General features: G+C 48.1%; 1 protein-coding gene and 1 long non-coding RNA gene across 6 annotated transcripts in view; one reads left to right on the top strand and one right to left on the bottom strand.

Moving 5' to 3' along the window:
- Slc35f3 (solute carrier family 35, member F3) overlaps positions 1-16352 on the bottom strand; it is a 257590-nt gene that overhangs the window by 101191 nt on the left and 140047 nt on the right. The gene's annotated exons all lie outside the window — the stretch shown is intronic.
- Positions 3171-13149, top strand: Gm31165. The gene is made up of 3 exons (XR_388209.4): positions 3171-3324; positions 5259-5330; positions 12983-13149. It is a non-coding gene; the product is annotated as a predicted gene, 31165 (long non-coding RNA).

Raw genomic sequence — 16352 nt, 5'->3', positions numbered from 1 at the left:
ATGTGTGCATAAATGCTGTATTACTTAAAGTATTATCGTTACAACACGGGAATGTTCTGCCATAGGATGACCACTCTCTTCTCTTCTGTCTGCCCTTTACAAAAATGAATGCTGATTACGAGCAATTATCTTTATTTTGTTTTGTGTGTATATGCAGTGTGTGTGTGTGTGTATGTGTGTGTGTGTGAGTGTGTATGTGTGAACACTGCACACACATGTCATGGTGTTTGTGTGCTGACATTCTAAGGACTGTTTTCAGTACCAACCTTCACATCTCACCTGGCTGGGGCACTGTCTCTCTGTTGTTTTCCGGCTCTGTATATCAGGCTAGCTGGCCAGAGAGCTTCCCAGTGTTCTCCTGACTCTGCCACCCATCTCCCTGTAGTAGGGCCGGGACTTCAGGCATTCAAGCTTTTATGCGACTTCTGGGGGTTTGAACTCAGTTCCTCATCCTTGCACAGCAAATGCTTTACCCATTGAGCCACCCTCCCATTGTGAGTTTGTCTTTCTTGTTGCCTACTTATTGCCCATGGTAGGTGCTGTGAAGCCTTTTACTTAGTGTGCTAGAAATTTAAAAAAAAAAAAATAAATGCAGGAGGGTTTTCAGGAGTGGGAAGGTAGGCAGACTATTTCAATTAATTCACTGTGAAATAGCAACACTGTCCTTCACAGAATTAAATAGTTAAGAATAACAAATTATTTTTGTGGTTACTGGTACTTAAAAAGAATCACTTAAAGAGGCGCCAGGAAGCAGATGAACCGGCGGACAGAGCCCGGGAGGGTTCAGAGTGGAGCCTGTATCATCCCCCAGTAAGAAAGGGGCCCTGAGTCTGGCTGAGAAACTTGGGGCAGTACCAGCAGGCAAGGATGTCCAGGGGTGAGGATGTCCCTTCCAGTCTGGTCAAGGACAAGAAAAAGAGCCAGGTGGGTGCTCAATGACCCTCCCCATTACCCCACATCCTTTCCTCTCTCAGGACCAACAAACTGACTCTCCTCTCTCCAGGCTGAGGGTACGTAGAGCTCGATCACTGGATGTCACAGCCGGACATCCATCTATGTCCCTCTGTCTCCCAAACCACCCACCACCCAACAGTGAAGAGATAACACCTCACCCTAGTGTTGAGCTAAAGCCTTGAGCTGGGGCCACACTGAACATAAGCAGAGAAAGGTTGGAGCAAGGGTGTCTGCTTGCTTGTCAGGACCCAGTTTCACATGCGCAGGGGTGACTCCAGGTGGTGCCTTCTAGGGGGCAGAGCCAGGTGAGCAGAGGGGGCCGCCTGGAAGCCTGGCCTGGGGCACACACAGGTCTGTAACTCTCTGCTCCTCAGGAGGATAGAGTGATGACCAAAGACTCGGGCTCGGCTGAGAGTGATAGTGTCAGAGATGTAAGGCACAGAAGAGTGGGGGAGCACTTGCTTAGCCTGCAGGGACTTCCAGAGTCAGTCCTCAGCGCTGACCAACAATGCTTCTCACAAGGAGATGCTGTTCCCTGGGACAGGACTACCTCCCCCAGAACCGGTGAGAAATCTAGCTGGTGGCCATCATGAGGAGTGGATGTACAGACTGACACATTAGCTTATATACAGCAGGTCCTGGAGATATGAAACACGATGTTCCACAAAGTCCTTCCAGCAGTGGGCTTCAGCTCAGAAAAGAGTACTCTTATCAGGGCTGGAGAGATGGCTCAGTGGGTAAGTGGCTGCTCTTCTGAAGGTCCTGAGTTCAAATCCCAGCAACCACATGGTGGCTCACAACCACCCATAATGATATCTGACGTCCTCTTATGGTGCATCTGAAGACAGCTACAATGTAACAGTGTACTTATTTATAATAATAAATAAATCTTTGGGCCAGAACCAGCAGGGTTGACCGGAGTGAGCAGTGGTCCTAAATTCAATTCCCAACAACCACATGAAGGCTCACAACCATCTGTACAGCTATAGTGTACTCATATACACAAAATAAATAAATAAATCTTTTTAAAAATATATTCTTATCAGAATCTTGGGCCCAAACCCCTGCTCTGTGCTTAACCCTCTCATCTTTAAGAAAACCCTTCCGGTGCAGCTGAGAAATTACAGGGGCTTGGTCATGGATATAGCCCACACACAACAGTCAGACCCAGCACCGGAGGGCATTTGTTTTCATTCTTTCCCTGTTGGGCGCCCCAGGTATGGGGGTGGGGACGGGCATATGTGGTTTCTAGAGCACATATCCTGCAGAAACAGAAAGTTAGGGAGGGAGGGGGAGGGGAGGGGGGAAGAGGAGGAAGACGGAGGGGAAAGAAGGAGAGAAGGCAGACAAAGGGAGAGAAAGAGGGAGGAAGGGAGGGAAGGAGAGAGGAAGAGAGGGAGCAATGGATGGTATCCTTACAACTCTAAATTCCAGAATTTTCTGGAATCATCTGCTCTTCTTTTTGATCGTCTCTTTCCTGCCTCCATGGTGCACGGTAGAGGAAGCTCACAGGAGGACTTTCTTCCACTTTAGTCTTAGCCTCTTTCCTCCTTGATCTTTGGGAAGTGTGTTTGAAGACCAAGGCCCCCTCAAGGTGAGGAGGGAGAGATGAGGCTGTTTAGTTCAGAAATAGCTGATGCCAGTGTCCGGGTGACTCATCGACCACAGCTGGCCTGTACTCAGATTCCTCGGCTGCCGCCTCTGTGCAGGCTGTAGACTACTGACCTACATCCGATCCTTGGCCACCCAGAGCCCACCCCTCCGCCATTGTTTGCTTCCAAGGGCGAGTCAAGGGGACCAAACTTGGATTTGCCTCAGCTTAAGCAGGAGGAAGAGATCTGGACCCGCAAAGACAGCGCTTCTGCTGCATCTGTGTTTCTCAAGTGAGGAGCTGGGTAGAACCTTCTAGTAGTGTCGCCTTCCACAAGGACTCTGGGGGCTCAATGTCAGACACATAGTGTCTCTGAGGCCCGCCACTGATGTCGACCCTCTAAAGGCTGACGCCGCCTTCCTGAGCTCCCTGTGTACTTGCTCAGCTACCTCTGGGCTGTCAGTCTAAAGTGGGAACCTCACTCCAACCAAGGAACAACCATCTTAGAACAGAGAAGTCCGTGCAGCGTCCCAGGAAGGTGAAAGCACAACTCAAGAGGGGCTGTGTACGGCGCATCTGCAGAGACATGCGCAGTGAGGGTTAACCGAACACTCCAGACGGCCCCTAGAGAAACCCAGGATGTTTTCCTGGAGCTCTGCAGACTAGGAGCCCAGTTAGTTTAAGTGAAGTGGTCACCACGCTCTGTACGTGGTCACTCACAGCCCAGTTGTGTTCTTTCCAGCCTTGGGTCATGGCTCCCTCCATGACTCTGTGCTTAGGTTAGTAAGCCAAGGAAAGGACCAAACCCACTTAATGCTCGAGCCAGCTCTGCCACACTAGTTATCCTAGGAATGGCAGATGAGCTCCAAATGTACCCTTTCTTTCATCTTTCCCTCCCTCCCTCCCTCCCTCCCTCCCTCCCTCCCTCCCTCCCTCCGTCTTTCTTTCTTTCTTTCTTTCTTTCTTTCTTTCTTTCTTTCTTTCTTTCTTTCTTTCTTTCTTTCCTTCCTTCCTTCCTTCCTTCCTTCCTTCCTTCCTTCTTTCTTTCTTTCTTTCTTTCTTTCTTTCTTTCTTTCTTTCTTTCTTTCTTTCTTTCTTTCTGCGATGCTGTTTGTGGTTCTTCACGGATTCTTCTCCTGGCTCCTAACAGTATCTCCCCTGGCTCAGCTCAGCTTCTCTGAATTTCAGCTGTCACCACCTGTCTCCTCTAACCCTACCCTCTGACATTATTCTGTCTCCTGGAACCTCCTCAAATCCTACACCTGAATCCTACTCCTAGTTCTCAGCCTCTGCTGGCTTTTTATATCCTCTCCTGATCCCAGAACTCCAAGAGGCAACTGACACTGAAGGACATAGGGTCCTTTAAAGGGCCAGGGACACAAAATAAATCATACTACACAGATGACTTTAGGATCACGGGCATTGGGCACTGTTTCCCATCCGTGGCAGAGCCCTCAGAGAGGAGAGAGAGAAGAAAGAGGGGAGAGAGAGGAGGGAGGATATATGGGAGAGGAGAGAGGAGGGGGGGGAGAGAGAGAGAGCAGAGGGGAGAGAAAAGAAAGAGAGGAGGTGGGTAAAGAGGAGAGAGGGGAGAGAAAGGAGAGGAGATAGAGCAAGCAAGAGGGAGAGAGCAGAGACAAAATACAAGCCCACCCCCCTGCTCTAAATAACCGGAGACCCTTCATTCATGTGGGTGTGGTATTCCACCCCCTCCCATCCCATTGAACATTTTTGTTTTAGCTCACAATTCACATGGGAAAGTCAAGGTGATAGGAAGTGCAAACAGCTAGTCACATCATATCCACAGCCAGGAGCAGAGAGAAATGAATGTATAGATGCTTGCTTGTATGCTTGCTTGTGCTCAACTTGGTCTCTTATACAGTCCAAGGCCCCAGAGGAAGGAATGATACTGCCCATTCTACTAGGGCAATCAAGGCAGCCTCTCTCAGACATGTCCACAGGCCAACTCCATGTGGACAGTCCCTCATTGAGACTCTCTTCCGTTTGATCCAAGGTTGTGTCAAGTTGACCTTTAACTATCACAGGCCTTAAGGAATGGCTGTGCGGTTAGGCTCTTACTGTGCTTCCAGAGGACCTGAGCTAGGTTCCCAGCACCTATGTCTAGCAGTTAACGACTGCCTGTAACTCCAGCTCCAGGGTACCCAGTGCCCTCTTCTAGATTCTTTAGACACCAGCATGGGAGGGGGAGGAGAGGGAGAGGGGAGAAGGGAGAAAGGAGAGGGGGAGAGGGGGAGAGGGGGAGAGAGGAGAGGGGAAGGGGAAAGGGAGAGAGGGGAGAGTGAATGGGGAGAGGGAAAGAGGAGAGAGGGAGAGGGAGACCTGCACAATACAAATAAATCCTAGGATAAATCTAAAAGTACGTTGACCATTATACCATCTTGAAAAAAATATGAACCAACAAACAATCTGACATAAAGATAATTGGCAAAGATGCATACTCAGGTTCTTTTTGTATCAGTGAGGTGGGAATGTCGGCCGACAGGGAAACGGGAAAGAATGAGAGGAGGATTCATAGGCAAGAATGGGATGCCAATGGTGAGATGAATTAGCTAACATTCAAGGATAACAGAGGGAAAACAGAACGCGTTTCATATTCAACGCAGAGCCCACCATGCGTAGATCACATGGCATTGGCATCATTCAACATGTATATGCTAAATACTGTCTTTGTCTATTTATCTCGTTCAACCAGAAAAATCCAAGGCAGCGACCATTTGTACCTTCTAACTAACTGTTGAGTTTTCTGACTACCACAAGCAGAGACGTGAGTGATTCACCCGCTTTCTCCTTGGGAGCAAGATGCATGGGAAGGTCATCTCCGTTTAGAAGTTCAGTTCCCTGGAATGGGTGGTGGCAGTCTTTCTGCTCATGACAGCGTAAAAGTTCTAAAACCCTGCTCTTTACGAACGATGTAAGGCTAACAAGAGTTAGCGGCGTCCTTGGGAGGGAGTATGAAGCAAGCCTGGGACGGCTTTCCTTTTTTAAAGGAGATGATTTCTATCGTTATATAAAACCTTTTCAGGTTAGGCTTTTAAAGACGTTGCCCTCCCGTCTCCTTAGAAATATATGTTTATTACACCGACAGTCAGTGTCTATTCTTGTTTTCCACATTTATTGTGTGTGCGTGTGTGTGTGCAAGCACGCCCACATGCGCATACACATGTGCAGGTGCACATGCAGGTGTGCTCCTGTGCGTGGAGGCGGAGGTTGACTTTGAGTGCTTTTAATTGCTCTCCACCTTATTTTTCTGAGACAGAGTCTCTCTCTAAGCCCAGAGCTAGCTGATGCGTCAAGACTGGCTGACCAGCAAGTCCCAGGGATTCTCCTATCTCTGCCTCCCTAATGCTAGGATGTCAGGGATATGCTGTTACAGCTGGCTTTTTATGTGGGTGCCGGGGATTCGAACTTGGGTCCTCATCCTTGTGAGGCAAGCACGCTACTGACTAAGCCATCTTTCCAGGCCCCGGTTCTTGGTGCAGGCATTTCAGAGCATGTCAGTAACAAAACAGGATAACGGACAAGGTGCTGCTGAGAGCTGGCTGCCTCCTGCAGAATGAAGGAGCTTCCACCCAGAGCTCTGCATGGAGGGCTTTCTCCGGAAGGCTGTTATTATGGCCACTAGGATAGCACCACTTTCTACCAGGGTTTGCACAGAGAAATAGCCTGGCCTTCTAGAAGCTTCTCCTGTCTCTGCCTCACTGCTGTCTTTCTCTTCTCTTTCCTGTCTTCTCATTCCTGCTGAGCTGTCATTTGGATTTGGCCTTGGAATGTTTGTGTATGAGCAAACAAACCACTGTGGCAGCTTCTGACAGGCATGTGGGCCGTGTCCTGTGTCCTGAGCACAGGTGCCCTGGCCCCTTAAACAGGAGTGGACTGTGTTCTATGTCCTGAGTTCATGTGCCCTGGCTTCTCAGGTTAGTAGAGAACTTGACACCTATATGTCCAGTATGGCTTCAGGACTGTGGGGAGCACAGTGGGCCAGGGAGGGCTCAGCCCTAGCCACACCATTTTGTTCCTTTCCGCATATCACACCGTAGCCTCGGCTTCACTACACTGCTAGAAACACTTTTAGAGAACCCTCGCACACGTAGGTTTTTTGTGAACCCTTTAAGCTATTCATTTATCAACACTTACCGGAATGGATTTATTTGGCTTGATATATAAAAGCCCAAACGGGCATCACCACCAGTGCGGTGTAGCTCAGTCCTCAACTGTGGTAGTTAATACTGTCACCTTGACAGGCAAGCCTCTGGCTATGTCTTTGAGGGAGTTTCTAGATTATGTTAAACTGAAGTGAAGGATTCCCTCTAGCTCTGGGCAGCACCATTCCAGGGACTGAAGCTTCTAGCTGCATAAAAAGGAGAAAGCGAGCTGAATACCCTCTCTACTTTTCTGACCCTCTCTACTTGACTATGGAGGTAGGAAAACAACTGTACACCAAACAAGCAAAGAACTGTACATCACCACCCTTCCCTTCAACCATTTGTTTGTTTGTTTGTTTGTTTGTTTTTTGCCAGCATTGAAAGCACAGCTCTCTGCATTCACAACTTTTCCTTCCTAAAGCTTCCAACTGGTAAAGAAACCAGCATGCACCCACTGTCTTGATGTTTCTGGTGCTGGGGCTGTAGAACCGGCTGTTGCTAATGAAAAAGCCCCTTATTTCACTCAAGTGAAACCTTTGTTTTGCTGGGAGACCCGGTGCTGGCTACCTGGGACAGACCAGCTGTGGTCGGTAAGACACCACACCAGCATCACTGAGGTGAAATCTTTTGGGAAGTATTTCCTCAGGGTTAGCACACAGAGGGGTGGTCCAGAGGGGAAACAAGCTGGGAAGCAGGACTCTTGAGTCTCTGCCTCCAGCTTCCTGCTATGATTTCCTTGGGAGGTGGACTGTGACCTTGGAAGTGCAAGGCAAATGAACCCCTTCTCTCTATAAGTTGCTTTGGGTCAGTGTTTTACACAGCAATAGAAAGCAAGCCAGGGCACCCACCACTCAGGTCTCCAGGTCCCTCTTAAGGCTGAGAACTGACCTTGGGGGCTCCTGTGCTGTGCTCAATTTAACTTCAGTGCCACACAGAAGAGTTTTGGTTTAACCTTGATCTCTTATTTAGAGGGAGCAGATATCAGATACTCTACTGACGGCAGGAGTCTAATTTGGGATTAGCTGTATGTAAAGCAAGGAGGTCAGAAGCCACCGCTGGAAAGACTTGCAGACCCAGCTCACCCAGGAGCTTCAAAGCTCTATGTGTTTCACACAGGGAGCGGACAAAGTGGGCCGAAGGGACTCAATTCAACTATCCCTGGGGCTGGTTGGCACCCAGAAATAGATGAAACCTACACTGTGAGCATCCTTGGGTCAGGAAGCACTTGGATTACAAAGACATCTGAATCCCCAGAAACAATGCCGGTCGGTTCTCATCCCAGGATATTGTCATTCACAGCAAACTTCATTCTGAACTTAAGCAGCAGAGGTGATCAAAGCATGCTGGGGGTGGATGCTGGGACTCCCACTCTCTCTTAGCCATGGCACCCTCTACCCAGAGGAGGTCTGGGACACCACTGAGAATCACATCCCCGAGGGCTTAGATGCCATTTGAAAGGGCAGACTCCTGGAATGGGGGAGGGTTTGGAAATCATCAATTATGTCATATGTCACTCTCAGTTTGAAGCAGGAAGGAGCAAAAACTTAGAGGACGATTGAGAAACAAAAAACGGTGGCTATTCTGGGAGCGCTAAATAGGAACAGCCTAAATATACCCCCAGAAGCAAGCGCAGGAGCAGCCTGAATGGCTGGGCCGCTTCGCAGCTGCAGCCACCCCAGACCCAGAGCAGCACAGATCGATGGAGTCAGGGCCTGCTGCATCTTAAGCATCTTCTGGGGGTGAATGAAAGAGGCATCTCCTTAGCATTCAGTTTAAACTTTGGGCAAGATCCAGCCAGGACATTCATGTCTTTCAAGTGATGTATTTTCAAAACTGGAAATCCCCTCTCTAGGAAAAATAAAATTACTTGGTCTTAAGAATTCAGAGAGGCTGGGTGTAGTGACACATAACTCTAATCCCAACACCCAGGAGGCAGAAGCAGGAAGATCACTAAATTTTAGGCCAGCATGGTCTACGTAGAGAGTTGTAAGACAGCTAGGGCTGAACAGGAAAACTCTCAAGAAAAGGACAAGCAGAAAGCAAGTAAAAGCTGATTCTCAAAGCTGAGTCAGGAAGATCCTGAGTTTGAGTCTAGCCTCCAGTACACAGAGAAAGACTGTCTCAAAACCAAAACGCCAAACAAAGAAACAACTGCACCAAGCTCCTCTTAGAGCAGAATGGGAGCTTTCCAAAGATTTGGAACCAGTGTTCAAGGGTGGTGCTGGGGTAGTTCTGAAGTAGTTCCCTAGAAAGGTGGACAGAAGACCTATGCAAGCTAGGCATCTTATCACCAAAGCAAGAAGCCATCCTAGGAAGAGGAACACATAAACAAACCATGTGTGTTGTAAGGAATCTGTCTTTAAAATACGTAAAGAGTACTTACAAACCAATCAGATGGTAATCCAACAGAGAAATGGACAAACAAGCTCAAAACACCATTTTCAAAAGTAGGCACACCAAAGGCCAAAAGATTTGTGATAAACACCACTTCATAAGCTACCAGGGTGCTAACGCCAATCAAACCAAGGATGAACATGGGGTGCAGAGGGTACCAACACACAGACAGACTATTCTAGCTTGCTCTCTGTTGCTGTGATAAACGCCATGACCTAAAGCAGCCAGGTGCTCTTTGTGGCTCATGCTCACCTCGCTTTCTTATACAACACAAGATCACCTGCTCAGAGGAAACTCCATCTACAGAGCCCTCCTATGTCAATTGATGAGGATGATGGTGGCGGCGATATACCCCACAGACCTACATACAGGCCAATCTGATGGAGGAAATTCTAAAAATGTGTTGAGTTAGCAATCAAGATTGCAAATATGCCTTGGTGGTATCCAGAAGCAGAACTGATAACATGGTGACTCTTGGGACTTTTGGGGAAGTGCCTCAGTTTCCAAAGTAGCCACACAGGGTTTCCTTTTCTCCACACCCTCTCCATGTGTTAGCATCCGTCCCCGTTGCTCAGAGTAACAATTCCAGTCGGCATGGGCTTGTAGCTCTTGGGATCTTAGTTTGCATTTCTTTGAACATTATATATCACCTTTTTCATATGTATTTTATATTTTCTTTTGGGAGACAGTGACTCATTTTGTGTGTGCAGGTGTGTGTGCATGCATGAGTGTGCGAGTGTGTGTGCATGGGTATGGGTGTGTAAATGTATGTGTATGCATGGGGTGTGTGTGCATAGGTGAGTTGTATGGGTGAGTGTGTGTGCATGGATAAGTGTGTATGTATGTGTGCGCGAGTGCGCACGTGTGTGTGTGTGTGTGTGTGTGTGCATGGGTAAGTGTGTATGTGTGTGTGTGTGCATGGGTAAGTGTGTATGTGTGTGTGTGTGTGCATGGGTAAGTGTGTATGTGTGTGTGTGTGTATGTGTGTGTATGTGTGTGTGTGTATGTGTGTATGTGTGTGTGTGTGTGTGTGTGTGTGTGTGTGCAGCATTCACCTAGCATGTGTGATTCCAGCACTTAAAAAAGCTCTGGAAGGGAAAAGTGAAAGTTAGCTCACGGCTATGCAGCATAGCAGCTGCCATTCGTGTTTTGTTCTTCTATCCATCGAGCTCCCAGACATATTCTCAGCTGTTACAAGAAACTCCTAAGCAGGTAACTCACATGTCAAGACCCAAAGGCTTTGCAGGGATCATTTCTCCCTAGAGCCACAGGTGCTCACCCAGGTGTCAGGACAGCTTGTGTTGACCCCTGCGGACGGCTGTTCTAGATCTTCCCTTCTTCCTCCTGCCATTTCTTAGTTGTTGGGGCTGTGAGCCTGTAGGTGAAACATCTTCTTGTGTTTATATTTACAGCAGGTGAGGGGGGCCCTGGGGGATACTAGTGATCAAGTTCCATCAGGACCACAGGGTGTGTGTCTGTGAGAGGAGCGAGCCATTTGATCTCTCCTGGGGAATAAAATGTGTGGGTGTCTCCAGCTGCTTGTTTGCCCGGCTGGTCTCACAACAGTGCAGATGTGTTATTGCTGCAAACAATGGACTGTGGCTGAGGCTGTTGCTTTGGAAAGTTCTGCACCCCTCAGGTCAGTGATTACAAATCAAGGTCAGAGGAGGGTCTGAGCAACTGTGGGGCGCTCCGCTGTTCAGGACTGTGGTGGCTGGGGCAACTGGGTGTGGATCTCTGAGCTGCCACACTTGGCTTGGGCACTGTGTGTTGTATTTATGATTGTGTGATTGTGTGAATGTGTACGTGAGTGTATATGAGTGTGTTTGAGTGCATGTGAGTGTATGATTGTGTGAACGTGTCAGGTATATGTATGTGTATATAAGTGTGTATGTGCATGTGTGTGAATGCATGTATGATCATGTGAGTGTGTTTGAGTGTGTGTGAGTGTGCATACTTGTGTGTGATTGTGAGCTCATGAGTGTGAATATGAGTGTGTTTGAGTACATTCGAGTGTGTGTATGATTGTGTGAGTGTATGTGAGTGTATGAGTGCCTATGTGTGTGTGTGTGTGTGTGTGACTACATTCTGAACCCAAGCCTCACACATGCCGAGAGCTGGCATGTGTCTATCATTTATATAAATTCTATCAGTTATAGCACAACCCTCTCTCTCCCTCCCTCCCTACTTTTCTTTCTTTCTTTCTTTCTTTCTTTCTTTCTTTCTTTCTTTCTTATTTTCTTTCTGTCTTTCTTTCTGAGACAGGTCTCACTATGCTGGCCTTAAACATACTCTGTAGTCCACAAAGGACTTGAACTTTCAACCCTTTTGCCTCATCCCTCTAAGGAGCTGTGATGGCAAGCTTATGCCAGCAGGCCAGTCCATCCAGGACTTTCTGACTGTGAGAGCCCCCCCCCTTCCTTGTTGCACCTTCAGCCTCAACGCCTCCATCCTCACCACCCCCACCCCACCCCTGTCCCTGAAGCCCCCACACCAGGCCTGGTGGCTACAGGGGACTTCACTCTCCTTTTACCAGTGCTCCCTGCTCTGCTGAGAGCTTCCTTCAGAAGTGTTCACTCTTGGTCAGGTGCTGAGCTGGAGGCTGAGTAAGCCCTGGGTGAGCCCTTGGGAGCCCTGGTTTCTACTGGGCCTCATCTTCAACGTACAAAGTCATGAGCAAACACCAGCAGTGTTTCTCAGCTCAGGGTGACCTGGCTCCTGAATGTTTGCAGCAGGAACAAACCCACACTGAAGTTGGATATCTGCCTCCCAGCCTCTGTGTGGTGCAGGACTCTGATAGATACCTATCAGTGCCTAGGTACCTTTGTGTGGGCTGACTGTGTGCATACACAGGTGGGCGCAAGACAGCCTCAGGTGTATTTCCTTGGGTGCCATCCACCTCATCTCTCACTGGCCTGAACCTCCCCAAGCTTAGTAGGCTAGGCTGGTTGGCCAGCAATCCCCAGGGTCCTCTGTCTCTGTCTTCCCAGTCCTGGGACTGGAATTGAATGCCATCCTGTTCAGATTTCCTTCCCCATGTGTGCTCTGGGGATACAACTCAGGTCAACTCTTCTTTCCCTTCAAAATGTTCACCAGTTCTGCACATGTGGGGTAAGGCCACTCTTCCCAAAACAAAGCCTGTCCCTGTGGCTCTACCCAGGCTCTGTGAACTCCAGGATTGATTCTTTGACCCTCTCTTGCTTCCGAGGTGCTCTCTAGATCCTACTGGTGTAGCCTCCTGGGTCTAGAGAAAGAGACTTTCTTTGCTTTTCACTAGGACTAATTTCTTTAGTTAGCATACTGAGGAGGTGGCCTCGTCTCAATGGCTCCATTCGCTGAATCTAAAAGGGTAGTCCCAGGGGAGAAGTACTCAGCCCCTAGGACAAAAGCCATTGCGATGTGTGTCCCTGGGGTGGGTCCTGGTCAAGAGTCAGGAGGGTTGAATGCTCCAGGATCAATGGAAGCCATACATGCCTGGACTCATGCAAAGTCTCAGGATGTTCTAAATTCAGTCTACAGGATGTGATGTTCTACCAGCCCCAAATACTGCTCAGCAGAGGTGCTGCAGTCCACTCTGAGCAAAGAGCTTGAGGATACATTGCCAACTCACAGCCATGTGATACCCCTAGGCTTTCCTTCTTACCTCTGGCAAGGGTTTGGCCTCTTGAGATGCTCTAATGTGCCCTCCAGTTAGAAGACACCTCCAGCTTTCCAGGACCACCAGAAAACCCTCTGTGCCTGCAGAGCTCCACACACTGCCACTCTCGTGGGCTTCCTGTCCCTCCCTGGTGCACAGTCAAGATTAAACATGATCCTGCAGCCTGCCTCCTGTAGGGTTGCTTCTATCATGGCCAATAGGGGTCCTGTTGTGTTTCTACAGCATCCTGTCGCTGTGTGGGAGCAGCACCAGGTTCTTGGTGTGTGTGTGACATGCCTGGAACTGCATTTCTTCCAAGTTCTTAGGCAGTGTTAAAGCTGTCAGAGGACCACGTGGAGTGAAAGGGGTCGATGTTCAAGGCAGCACCTTGAACATGGCGAATTCTCAGTGAGAAGGTATGTAAATCACCCTGGCAGGAGTGAAGGTATGCTGAAGAGAAGCTTGCATACCTTCTCCTTTGGATATGAGATCACTGAGCAATCTCACCAAAGTGTGCTGGTTAAGTTATTCTCAGCTTATCATAAGCTAGAGTCATCTGGAAAGAGGGAACCCCCCAACTGAGGGAATGCCTCCGTTAGATTGGCATGTAGGACATTTTCTTCATTAGTGATTGATAATGTGTGATGGGTTGTATTAGTATTGTATTAGTCAAGGTTCTCTAGAGTATCAACTTGGAGAATGAATCTCTCTCTCTCTCTCTCTCTTACACACACACACACACACACACACACACACACACACACACACGGGGATTTATCAGAGTGACTTATGGGCTATGGTTCAGCTAATCCAACAATGGCTACCTATGAATGGAAACTCCAAGAATCCAGTCATCATTCAAGTCCATGAGGCTGGATGGTTCAGCTGGTCTTCAGTGTGCCGTCGAGTCCTTAAAAATAGACTCTAAGGCCAATGAAGGAATGGACTTGCTTGCAAGGGTAAGAGCAAACAGGCAGAGAGAGAGAGAGAGAGGGAGAGAGAGAGAGAGAGAGAGAGAGAGAGAGAGCTTCCTTCTTCTGTGTTCTTTATATAAGCTGCTCACAGCCCAGATTAAAGGTGGATCTTCCCACTTCAAAGATCTAGATTAGAAGTGGATCCTACTTCAAACAATTTAATCAAGGAAAAAATAATCCCTCATAAGTGTGCCCAGTCATTTGAGTTTTAGTTAATTTCAGATGTACTGAAGTTGACAACCAAGAATAGCCATCAATAGAGGATCAAGCCCACTGTGGGTGGTGCCATTCCGGAGCAGGTGATCTTGGATGATATAAGAAAACTGGCCAAGCAAGCCATGAAGAGCAAGCCAGTAAGCACACTCCTCCATGGCTTCTGCTTCAACTCCTGTTTCCAGGTTCCTGCTCTGACTTCCCTCAGTGATGTACAGTGACCGGGATGTTGTAACAACGAAATAAACCTTTTTCTCCTCAAGCTGCCTTGACCATGATGTTTGTCACAGCAACAGAAACCCTAAGGAGTGTACAAAGGTATTGGATTTTCCCAGGAGTCTTAAGGAAAGGTTAGAGCTTGCTATCAGCCAGAGGGGACACTTACCTACTTGGGAGAGAATTCGCCCAGTGCTGACACTGTGTTAGACTGTCTTTCAGGACAGACTGGAGACAATGACAGATTAGTGATAGGCAGGACCACATCATGGCCAGACTGCTTAGCTACACACACCACTTGCCCTCTATTTAAATGTGAACCTCCTGGTAGATTCCCAAAGATGTTGTAGAGAGTCTCTGGACCTCTATTCCTCTTCCCAATGGCTTATCAATGAAGGGTGGCCAAGCCTCGCCTACTAGTCCAGGCTCTGATCCGAACAACTTCAGTAAGTCCTTCATCATATGTGGCTGTGCTTATTCTTCAGAGTGGCTTGCAAGGCTGCAATGCTCTGCCCCTTCCAAGAAACAAACGGTCACAGGCTTTGGACGTTGTACCCTGGCATCGGATTAGCTCCAGAACCAGGGTGTCCTCAGGTTCCCAGGCCTCATCTGCTCTAGCTTTTGGTGGCATCAGAGAGCTACACTGGTGGCAGCAGGTACTGTGGGATAATGTGGAGACAGCGCTAACTAGGCCTTATAGGCTGGAGAGATCAAATCTCCTGCTTGGTAGGAAATTGTTTCTCTGCATTTCCTCCACCAGCAATAAATGCTATAGTCATTGTGAGACAGAATGGAAAGGCCACAGGAGTGTGGGGTGGGGGGAGAAGAGGAGAGAAAGGAGAACCCTTACCCTGTTGAAGCCTTTGCCAGCACTGAAGCAAGAATTCCAACACAGTTACTGCCGCTCTGGGCATTTGTTTCTTCACAGCACGAACCAGCAATTTTCTAGGAATCTCACCAGAAAAAACAGTACAGGGACAGGATGTGTGCTAAACCTCTAGGTTCACTTGATCAGCTTATAACTTCACTGAAGGAATTCCTGGAGCCACCTCACGTGTGTGCCTCTTTTATCAAAAGACATCAATAAGATAGAATGAAACACCCTCACATTTTGTCTTAGAGTCTGTGTATACTAGGGACACACTCTATTTTAGAAGCTTCTGTATTTTATAGAATTATTAATAGACCAATGTTGTCTTAGTTATGGTTACTATTGCTGTGATGAAACACCATGACCAAAAGCAACTTAGGGAGGAAAGGGTTTCTTGACTTACATACCCTGAGTCCCAGGCTATTGAGGGAAGCCAAGGCAGGAACTCAAGAAGGGCAAGAAGTGGGAGGCAGGAGCTGATGCAGAGGTCATCGAGGGATGCTCCTTATTGGCTTGCTCCTTATGTTTGTGTACCTTGCTTGTCTTAGTTAGGGTTGCTGCTGTAAACAGACATCATGACCAAGGCAACTGGTAGACAATATTTAATTGGAGCTAGCTTATAGGTTCAGAGGTTTAGTCCATTATTATTAAGGTGGGAGTGTGGCAGCATCCAGGCTGGCATGGTGCAGGAGGAGCTGAGAGTTCTACATCATCATCTGAAGGCTGCTAGCAAAATACTGACTTCCAGGCATCTATGATGAGGGTCTTAAAGCCCACTCCCACAGTGACACACCTACTCCAAAAGGGCCACACCTTCTAATAGTGCCACTCCCTGGGATGAACATATACAAACTATCACATTTACCTTTTTTTTTCTTTGAGTCAGGAACTCTCTATATATCCCTGAGTGACCTGTACCTCACTATGTAGAACAGGTTGACTTTAAACAGATCCACCTGCCTCTGCCTTTGATCACACAAAGAGAACATTACTGAAGTGGGTTCTATGAACATACCCTTGATTAGCTGGAGATGGGGATACGATGTTGTGTTGAGTGAGAGAGTTCAGATGAGAAAGTTATTAAGCAGGTAACCATGGTGACAGTCCCACTGGGGTTTATGGAAATGTAGGACTTCATGGAGGGTGGGTACATGGACCCACCATGGCTCTGCTGTCTCAGATACTATGTGCTGACCAATCTCTGGATGGTGTTCATCAGTTTTGGACTCTTGGTGGGATGTGGGTCTCAGCCCTCTTCCCTCTTTCCTCAACAGCATCTTTAGTGGTGCCAGGCAGGAGATACCCAAGCCAGAGTTCTGCTGTCACAGATCTCTGCTTC

The sequence above is a fragment of the Mus musculus genome, chromosome 8 (genome assembly GCF_000001635.26).
Source record: "Mus musculus strain C57BL/6J chromosome 8, GRCm38.p6 C57BL/6J".
Classification (NCBI taxonomy): domain Eukaryota; kingdom Metazoa; phylum Chordata; class Mammalia; order Rodentia; family Muridae; genus Mus; species Mus musculus.
The sequence above is the reverse complement of the archived record's forward strand: the minus strand, read 5'-3'. Positions and strand labels throughout refer to the sequence as shown.